Below are 11,005 nucleotides of genomic sequence, written 5' to 3'. Positions count from 1 at the left end.
AGGGTTGCGGGCAGCGCTGCCGCGGTGTGAGGCACCCCGTGTGTGTGAGTGTGTGCGGGTGTGTGCGCGCTCCGCTCGGGCTGCGCTGGGATCTTTTTTCTGCTGCTGCCGCTTTCCCCTCCTCCCTCCCTCCCTTCCCTTTCTCTGTGCCTGCCTCTCCTCCCTCCTCGCCTTCCTCTCTCCCTCCCTTCGTTCCCCTCTCTCCCAGACTCCAAGCGCTGCTGCAGCTGCAGGTTTGTAAATACTGGACCAACACACACACAACATGGCTGACGCTCGCCCTGCTCCTCCACCAGGGTCTCCGCCTTCTCCCTCTGTCTCCGCCGCTTAGTCTCTCCTCCGTTTAGGCTTTTGTTTCTTCCCCCTCCCCCCTCATCTCCCATCCAAAAAAAAGAGGAAAAACAATTCACCCTCCTTATTGCGCGCATGGCGGGATTTCAAGGGTAAGGATCCTCGCTTTGGAAGCTTTCTCCTTTCGTTTTGCTGTTTACAACAAAATGAAACCTAAAATCAAGGGGGATTTGGGAACCAGGCAAGGCCTGGGGCGAGGGAGGAAGGGAGGAAAGGAAGGGGGGGAACTGGGTGAGCCCCGCTGAGAGAGGCTTGAATGGAATGTGCATATCTTTTTCTCTTTTTGGATGGGGGGAGGCTGATGCATCGAAGTGCTGGCAGAGATGAAATACTGTATTACACTTGCAGAATGATCTAGGGCCGTTTATTTCATTTCAGGATGTAGTTTGGTGTAAGGTATCAACTCAGCACAGTCACATTAAAAAAACCTGAACTAGTTATGTCAGAATAGGCATTGTGTAGGTAAAAACCATAGCACAGGCTTTTTGGATTTCTTTGCGTTCCCTGTGTCTCTTTGTCAGGATCTTAAACAGCTCACAAATCATGGGATGCAAAACTGGCATTAACACTTGCCAGGTCTTTTCGTTGCTAGTTTTCTGTCACAGATTAATTTGCCCTTGTGATGACAATAGCACAAACCGAAACATTTCCTTTTTGCTACAAGGAGCACTCCTGCTTTTCAGATTCCTTTTTTGTAAAAAAGGCATGGCATCGTGAACTTAAGTGAGCTCCCAAACTAAAACAAGACAGCATGTTTCTGACCTCTCCTAACACAAGGCAAATGTTCAGTTCAGTACCCCCCACCTCAGTTATTCAGAGCACCCCCTTCTGGCTTCAATGAATATGGCTTATTTTTTTGCTTGCTTATGACGTAAAACCAAAATAACGTTTGAAGGTAGTTTGAGCATATCTAAAGTGATCTGCTGTGGAACAGATTTATATCTGGGTTGTAACTTAAGGGTGAATGCTGAAGGTGCTAAGACATGATGCTTTATATTGCTTTCTAGGCATCTTACTGTAATTCATAGTAGATGTTTCATCTTTCAAAGATTATATTTAAAGACATGGTCTTTATTCAATCATATACACATGGATAGCCATGGCTTCTGCTAATATCTGAACACTGCCCTAAAGTAACGAATGTCCTAGCTCTGTCGTCTTTGTCTACTTTGCTTTGGAAGCTTCTAGTGGAGAAGCACTGGCATGGCATAATCATACAGCTTTTACTGAGATAGAAATAAATACTACACTTCAGTGCTAGAGTTATGGATCATATATTAATACTTTTTTTTCTGTTTTGTTTTCCATCCCCATTAACAAGCATTGATAAACCAGTGAGGAGAAAATAATTTATAATAATGAGTTTACAACAACATAAAGCTTGAGTGGAGTCATCCAAGTTACAAGATCATTTTGGAATGTGTATCTACGTCATGGCTCCTGAGCCAACTGTACTACTTCTAGATGGAAAGTCCGAGCAAAAGTCTGTAACTTGATATATCAATAGATTCCTGCAGCAGTCAGGTTTTTTTTTTACACTTAACAACCTGAAGGCAATATTGGTAAAGCCACTAGACTAGTTTACCAGTTGTAGCTAATTAGTCATTCATTATGATAGCCACCACATTTTGAAATTATTGCTCTCTTAGTAAAAGTGTGAAATGTACTGAGGTATGCAGCTCCTCCCTCAGAATAGGCCTTTGGATACTTAAGCTGATTCTTAGGCTGAAGAGCAAAATAAACAAAATGACCATCCACAACACATCTGTTTAAATAATGGATCACTTAAAAATAGTCATGTTTCTTAACTAGTGATAGTTCTGTTGCTAGAACTGAATTTTATTCTGTAAAATTCAGCTCTGCTTCATTAGCTTTGTGAAGTTTCTTGTTTATAGCATCTTCGCTGTAGCTTGCAATTGTGTTCTTTTCTATGACACCTAGAAGATTTTTATTCCTGTCTTGGTTGTGTTGATGAGTTGGTCAAAAATCAATACTGTGGGTCTCAGTATTCCATGAGGAGCTGATCTAGTTGAAGAACTTGCCAAATCTTTGTGTCTTTGGTACCACTAAGTGAAGACACTTAGTGTTTTTGTCATTGTTGGTAATGCTAGGCTGTGTTTAACCAAATTAACTGGGTACTAGTAAAATCTTCTTTTGTAAAACTGTTTACTTTTTCATCTTGGGATGTGAGACTGAGGAAAAAGACAACTGCAAGAAATGCAGTCTCAGTGATCAGCTTGCTGGAAGGTGTTAGAAATTAACGAATTTCTTCTAACAAGACATACTTTTCAATGAATCTTCAATCAAGGAAATCATGACTCAGTGTAGTTCTAAATATTTATGAAATCACCAATTAAAATATAAAGTCCTAAAGGTAATAAACACTTTTACTTGATCTTATACTTCAATACTTTTTGTATATTTTCTTGATCCAAGTAGTATTCTTCCATTGACTCCTTACCCTGTATCCTTCCTTGCTATCTGTTGCCAAGCTACACTCTTCGACATGTTCAGATCTGTAAACATCTAGCTGATGCAATAGCTGTTTTAAAGTGTTTTTTTTAATGTAATGCATAATTTGCTTAATGTTTGACAAATGAAAGATTTTCGGTAAGATTCTGTTTTCTTCTTTTCTTCAGAAAAGAAACAGCCTTTTTTTTTTTTTTGAATGAAGCCTGTTGCTGTAAACTTTTCATGCGTTTATTTTGGTTTTCCTTGCCTCCTTTCCTTTCTTTCCCCAGGTATTAGAAAGATCAAACTTGACTTCTTGATGGCATGGCATGAGAATATGTTTCTGTAGATGACTAAAACAATTCAACAAAGTGGTTTAAAAACCATCTTTCAAAAGCTGTTCAGTGAAGCTGAGCCAAGAGAGAGAATCACTATTATGGAAAGTTATTTCCTGTTGTATGGTTAGATAGCTTGTTTCTCATACCAGGTGTGAGAGAATTTTTTGGTTTGTTGTTTTTCTCATTTTCCTTCTCTTACTACTCTTCAGAGTTTGGTGGTTTTATGATCAGAAGGCGAATGCTGATCTTCCTTAACACTGGTTTTCTTAGTAAGTACTTCCTGTATATCAAGATGTGTCCCACTTGCTATCCAGGTGCTGCCTAGATGTCAGCATACCATGTGACTTAAAGGAATGGGAAATGTGACCTTCCTTGTATAAATATGCAGACTGCTTCCATCCACATCTCTATGACATGGGAAAATGTTGAATTCCTTGAAACGGTGTAGTTAACTAATCTGTGTTTATCTAGGAACAGTTGATTGTAGTGACAAAGTGGCCTCATCTCTGATCCATTTCAAACAATGGTGAAATAATTTAATTCAAACTTACTGCTTTCACCATGTGGTGGTTGCAATTAACTTTCTATTGTACTGTAAAATGTGAATTTGCTGATGGCATGTGGAATTCAGGAGGTAAATTGATTTGGCTATCAGGTTGTGGAGAATGGCTCTTATGAACCCAGGTTACCTTTTTGTTTCTTTCTTGTAATGTATGTTGTGAAACTGCCGTAAATATATGCTGTATGAGGTCTTGTTTGACTTGCTAACTTAGAAACTTTATTGAAATTGTTTCACAATATGCTGAAATACATAGAAATTGTTGTCATTACCTGTGGTGACTACTAGCCTTGACTATTACCTAATGATATTCTCATCTTTGCAGTTATTGCAAGGTGGTTGAGATATTGTTGAAATATCTTCTGATGATTTTTTTTTTGAGATCTGCTTGCAGAATAAGAGTTATTGACAATACATTGTAAGTACTTACAAGTAGGTTTTTATAGTCTTTTTGATAAGGCTATAAAGCTTATAAACCCCTAAGAGCTGATTAGCTCTTGGGGGTTTTTTTGTTTGGTTGTTTGCTTGCTTGGTTTAGTTTTTTGCTTTTTTAAAATGTTATTGTTGAATGTTCCAATACGGTATTCAAGGTCTGCACCTACAAGTACTGGTGAGTGTAGATACTTATTTCAAGAGCAGTTCTGTGGATTTCAGTGATTTAGTAAATACTTAACTTATACAGAATGACTGCTGAACTTTGCACCTTTGGTTCCATATGGTAGTTTGAACAAAATGGAATTGTATCATTTTAGTTACTCCTTTGTCGTTGTGTTTTGCATTAGTTTTGCAGTTCTCACGTTGCTGACTTATGGTGGCCTTGCATAAGAACATTTTTATCGTGATGACCAACTGTTGAGTCCACTTGCTGTCTTTGAAGTCATCTCTTCATTTTCACTGCACCACTTCTGGCCTAGCTGTACACAGGTCCTGTTCTTTGACTGTGCTCTAGCTGGTAGTCCCCTTCTAACAGTGCCAGCTACCTCAGCTGAAGGGCCCTGGGTTCAGTCACTACAGCTGCCTTTCTTGAGTGAGTGGTGGGGTGTGGTAACCTAACTATTCCTAATGATGGTTTCCAGAGTTGTTTGTTTTAGTGTCAGAGTGTTGGGGAGCCTGCCTGGTGAAGTCTAAGACTGCTTTTATCTGCAAGTTTGGAATTACTTTAGAATTAAAGTGCTCCAATAAAATGTGTTGCTTTCTTTAAGGTCACTGGTGGATCTTCCATCCTTTTGCCTTTTGTTTTCAGAGAGCCTTCCTAATGGTTCAGAGGTAGTCTTGAATCCTGAGATCCCAATCTTGGCAAATTAACTATGTAACTTTGGGAGTAGCCTATTAAGATGACAGTTCCCTCTGAATGTGTACCTCAGAGGCTTTTTTTTTCTATCTGTTGTGTTGCTTTGTTTTGTCTCCTAGATTCCTGTTAGAGCAGAACAATTAATGAATACAGGGAATGTTTGTAAGTTTATCTGTTTTAAGATTACTATGCTAACTAGGTTGTAAAGTGTAACATTACGTGGCAATTTAATGTCCACCACTGATGTTGCTTCTTAGAGTGATACTACTCTACCCAGATTTGGACAATTATATATAAAATGAAATAGTAATAAGCTTGACTTTTTTTCCAGTAATGTTCTTTGACTTATTCTAAAGCATAGTAAGCTGTTCTAGCTGGTTTGTGCCATCATGCTGAGGTCTGTAAAATTTCACCTATATAGAATTTAATTTGACCCTCTTTCAAAAAAAAAACAAACCCAACTTTTTTTCCTCTGAGCTTGTATAAATCCAATTTAAACGTAAAAATGAACTTTGCTACATCATAATCTCTTACCCTAAGTGGGTAAGAACTGAAAGATTTATTAGATGTCAGACTTCTGGTCTGGTATTTATTAAAATCAAATAATTGTTTCTGTTGCAAAACTAATTTTCCTAATTTAGTATTTAAGTTCCCCACACAGAATTCTTCCCTAGTATGCTGAACAAAGGTAGCTTAAGTCCAGTTTATAATCTTGTGTTTGCTGTTGAGATTTTTAAATCTACAAAGCTGGAAATTTCCATATTCAATGTGTTGTGAGCTGAGTAGCATAGGAGAAAGCATGTTCTCGAGTAGTTCCCTGGTGACATTTCTGTTAAGTTTTCTTGGTAACGTCTTCCAAATGCCTTGACAAACATAATGTCTGCTAAAATTCAGTACAGTGCTTAGGCTTCTAATATGCAAAGGTAAGTACCTATCATATACTGGCAAGTATTGTGTCTGTTCTTCTGCATGTCTGTAAGTTAATCTCTGGTCTTCAACTTGAACTGTAAAAACGTTTGTAGATTAGACTGTCTTTATTCAATTTTCTAGGAATGATAAAAATAAATAAAAATAACGCTTGGAGGATGTAGGTCATGTAACTCATATAATTGTACTTGGAGGACAGTTGGCTATGTCTGTATGATTCTGGACAATTGCTTGCCTGTCCTGTTTTATAACCGTGTGTTTTAGGCAATGATCTGAACACCAAAGTGAAATCAGAATGGGAGCAAATATGTTAGAGATTAATTTACTACTACCTTCTCAAAAACTTCCAGTTGCAGAGAGCTTTATTAAATGGACATAATGACCTTTTTGTTCATTAATCCCCTTCAGAAGATCTTTGTCTTAGTGGTGAAAGATGACACACAAATTCATTAATGGTTGTTTCGCTGTCAGTGGAACTGCAGTTTTGTGAGATATGATTGACAGAGATATCCATGCTCTGTCAAGAGTATATTTAAAAAAATAGCTTAACAGTAAATTCTGCCTTTCATATGACTTCATAGAAATCTGACTCTTAAGTGCTTTTAGGGTTAAGGAATATGCAGGTGTTTGACATACTTGGAAACCACAGACTGTTGGATACTCATACGGTTGACATTATGTTGGTAGGGGGAAGGAGCATTCACAGTGGCTGTCCTTCAGGTCATCTGTCTCTATTGCTGAAGGGAGGAGGAAAAGGCTTCTCTAGGAGTGAGTAAGGATAGAACTCTTTTAGTCCCTAGACTGCAGGAGTGCACTCTGGGTGAATTACATCTCTCCATCTTCTGTGCCTCCATTTTGTCAATAAAAGCATACTTTATGGTTAGGTGCCAGCCATAAGACAGAGAGGGCAAGCAAACTGTTGGGCAGCAAACTGTCTTCTGGTTCATGTGCTCTCCTAACTGTTCAGGTTGCGGGGGGAGATTCACTCCTACCCTCAGTTATACCTGTGTGTATACCTGCGGCTTGTATGGAGAGAGATTAGGCAAATTTATGTTATTTCTTATCACTAGGGACATGTGGCTGTATTAATAGTGGATGAAAAGTACATTTTTAAATGGTAATATCTTGCTGTGACCTTGGTGGGAAACCAGGGATGAAGAAAGCATTGCATTACAAATAGTTTTAGGCTAGATGCTTGAAGAACGGAATTTATATGGATTCATTTGAGGTGGGGTTTTTGTTTCATTTTTCCCCATATGTATAAAATTAATTGATGGAGAAAAAGGGGGGGGGTGAGACTTCGCTGTAAATAAACATCCTAGTTTTCAGTCACACTTAGGCCTCTAACCACATTTCTAGGAGACTTTATGTTTGGGTGGGGGTGTGTCATGCACCGTGTAGTACCAAAAGAAGCGGGGGGAAACAACCACTACTCAGGCTCCACAGTCAGGTGGGTACTATATAGTGAAAGTTTATTGTGAGAGCCAGAATCCTTAAGCAAGCCTACAGGTTCATGAAATAGTAACACATAACACGACACAACTACATTACACAGGGAGGGTAATACGACCTGTCGATAAGGATCAAGCCGGTTGTCACAGACGGTTCGGGGATCTCAGTCCAGCTGAGAGGGAGCTCCGAAGAGCTTCCTCCAGTCCGTGTCCTTTATGCTTTTGTTGCTGCGTGGTCTCAGTAGATAAGTCCTTGGTTGGGTCTTTAGGCCTTAGACATAAGTTTAGGCCTCAGAACTGCGAGAGGTGTGGCAGAGGCAGACTTGATCAAGTGAGGACATACTCAAGGATGACAGTGTCCAAACAGGCAAGAGCTATAGGGTCTTCACTCCATCCTGTCCCCCGTGTCTGCACAGTCATTGCTTCCTTGTGTCCAGCTACATAGGAGCATGGGCATCACAGAGTGGCAAAAGGTTTTATATGAAACGGGGATCAGCTTAAAAGGCAGAGGTGTCGTTGACTGTTCTTGTGTGTGCTCCATTTCTATGTAGGACAGACTTCTAGAAAGCCTCACCTGCATTTATGGGGAAGGATATCCTGCCTTCCGAGATGCTGTTTTCATTGGAAGATACCTCACTTTTCCCCTTTTTTAATTTCCATTTCTCCCCTTCTCTGCTCCTCAGCTGAGTAGACTCAACCTTGTTTCAAGTACTGAAGGACAATTTAGTCCTCTCTGCAAGTAAGTATGTCCATTTCCAAAAGGAAAAAGGGATGTGGGTTTTTTGGGGGTTGTTGTTGTTATTACCAATATCTGGATTGGTGCAAAATCTCAGGAAGTACAGTTAAATGTTTATGTTAGTGAATCTAGTTCAGGTCAGATATAAAGCTTTCTGGAGAGAAAATTAGATTTTCTAATCTAATTAGATTAGAAAAGTCTACCTGTTGCTGCTGCTGAAAGTTCTCACTCTGAAGTCCTATCTCGATTAATTTACTTTCTCATTTCATTTCCATTCATGCTGCATGCACAGTGAAGTAATTTCAAAGCAGGGTTTTTGATCAGAGCTTATTATCAAAGTCTAAGAAAGGAAAGCATGCTTGCTGTGGGACAAACAAGGTATGTTAGTGAACAAGTGATTCCAAGGTGGTCCTCATTCTTAAAGTCTTGACTTCCTTCTTGCCATCATTTTGTCACCTTTCTCCTACTACAGAACAAGAGGAATTCAATGTTTTTAAGGCAGCTGTTTCTGAGCAAAAATTGTCATATTCAAACTCATGCAGGTGTTCTCTTAAAGTACATTTTTCCACAGTCCAGTAAATAGCTTCTCAGAGTAACTTGAAACAGTTCTTCATCCTCTTAAGAACATCAGGATCTTCTGATTAGCTTCAAGAGTATGCAGATACCATACCATTTTCAGAACTAGTACTTTGTGCATTTTTCTTCCATGTTTTAAAAAGCACCAACAGTGTGAGGATTGGTTTGTTCTGATGTCTCCACTGCTTTTAGGGAGGGTCACTGATTTCACAGCTTGATTTTTCTCTCCCTGTTGTCATGCCTTTCCCGCCCCCTCCTGACTTTTACTTATACAGGATACGTTGTGTTTTTCACCAAAAATCTGAAAGACCTTTATGTAAGCAAAGAAAATATCACGTAATGTTACAATGCTGATGGTTCTCATCTTTTATAGAAAAAAGTATGATCAGCAGTTTAATAAGTTATCATTGTCCTTGCTTATGAATCCAGTGTTGACTGCAGTATTTAAATTAATATTACAAATCTCTGATGTCTTTTCTTTACAGCTATAATACTTTTCTGTAAGTAGCAATTTTTGTTTTTAAAGTACTGTTCTTTCATTGACCCTCCAAATTTATCAAAACCAGTGTAGTTAGCTGCAGCTAGAGCTCATAATACAATGCTGAATTTTGTTTTCAGTGCCTTGCTGTTACTGCGTATTACAACTTTGACATCTATTGCAGCTATTCATCATTTAAAGCTGATAATCTGTTTAGGTTGAGATTCGTATTAACACTGTAGACAGGGAGTGAATATTCTGCAGTTGGTCTGGAAAAACGAAGATCACATAATTGGTTAGTAGCCATGGCAAGAGACTTGTTCTTAACAGCAAATGCTTTCACTTAAGTGATGTACGTTTCCAGTATAAACTCTCATTTGTATGAGAACTGCTTTAATCTAAGCTAAAATGGCCGAAGGTGAAGAAAATAGGTGAGACAAAGTCAATTCATGACTGGTTGCTCAGCTTTTTCAAGATGCAGATTACAGGCAAGAGAGAATTTTTCCCGAGTCCTTTTTTTTGTGTTTTTTTCCTGATCATTGCAAAGATAGGATGAAAATTACTACTGATTTAAACTGTCTAATCATGTATATAAGCTTTTCTTAAAATCAGGTCTGTAGGGAGAAATTTTTCTGTGCTTTGAGTATGGGCTTAGGGTCTTTGTATCAGTGTGATCGTGCTTCAGTTTGCAAAATGTTACTGTTTACTGTTTCATTGCAGTAATTCCTAACAAAATTATTTGTCCTTTTTTTTTTTGTGACTAGAAGCCTTAATTTACCCAATAACTTCACTCTAATTCCTCTCCCTGCTCCCCGCTGACTTAAGAAAGAGAACTACATTTTTATCAGAGGAAGCCGGTATTTGTGTCCAACAGAGACCTCCAATTCATTAAACACTGTCTGTTATGATTGTAGTTAGTGGTGTTCATGATGGGAGAAGTTTAGGCATGTGTGTCTCAAATCATGAATGAATGGGCTCATAGTACAGCTTGTCATAGTTTTGGTTGTATGCAGAGCTAATGTGGGTAACTGTTCTTCCTAACCTGGTCCCTCTAAGTGTTTTGTGGCCCTGCTTTCTTTGGTTTTTCTAAATGTTGAATTATTACTTATTTGTCACTATCCTTACTGGTTACTTAGGTTGAGGTTCATAGCAATTAAATTTTTACTTTCTAATCAATGCTGTGAATAATAGCTTGTCCTAATAAGAATTTTGAATGCTCATGTGTTTTGTCTGCTTTTAAACCTGGTAGGTAGTTGCTGTAGCATAAGTCTTAAGTATTGATGTATAATTACTTGGCTTAGTTTCCCCCCACACTGTTTTTTGGTGTCTTCTGGCCCTCTCCCCCAAATTGGTGGCCTGCCACTGCTCATCTTGAAGACAAATAGTGATTATGTCATGAGTTAAGTTATAAAACAGCTGCAGAAATTGGATGTAAACCATAAGAATCAGTGATTGTTAGTGCATGAACTGTCATCTCTGAATGCAGGAAACAAAATATGTTCTTTACTGTGGACCTTCATGAATAAAGTTGTAGAAGCCTGCTGCATTAGAGAGAAAAAAAATGTTTCAAGTATGTCAGCAAAATATTTACTCTTGCAAAACTAACTGATGTCACAAAATCTTAAGCCTGGCTTAGGAAAATATTTTAATTATGCTTATTTTCAGTTAGTGTTGCAGTGACATCTTCTCAGTGTACTAGGCTCTAAGGTCTCAGAGCACATGTCCAAGGATAATTTGTTACTTATGATCCACAGACTACTGGTGAGCTAAAAAGTTTGAAAGTGATATGTCAAATGCCAGATTCTCCCCCCCTCCCCACCCCCCCCCCCCCTTCACAACTTATTCGA

At 38.7% G+C, this 11,005-nt stretch overlaps 1 protein-coding gene across 1 annotated transcript in view; it reads left to right on the top strand.

Annotated features, from left to right (window-relative positions):
• The first annotated feature begins 227 nt into the window (after positions 1-227).
• SPIN1 (spindlin 1) overlaps positions 228-11,005 on the top strand; it is a 53,997-nt gene continuing 43,219 nt past the window's right edge. Inside the window, exon 1 of the mRNA XM_009329602.1 lies at positions 228-443. The gene's annotated coding sequence lies outside the window, so the exon portion shown is untranslated. The remainder of the gene's footprint in view (positions 444-11,005) is intronic.

This window comes from Pygoscelis adeliae, unplaced genomic scaffold (assembly GCF_000699105.1).
Source record: "Pygoscelis adeliae isolate BGI_AS28 unplaced genomic scaffold, ASM69910v1 Scaffold138, whole genome shotgun sequence".
Taxonomy (NCBI): domain Eukaryota; kingdom Metazoa; phylum Chordata; class Aves; order Sphenisciformes; family Spheniscidae; genus Pygoscelis; species Pygoscelis adeliae.
This window is presented reverse-complemented; position numbering and strand designations above follow the sequence as displayed.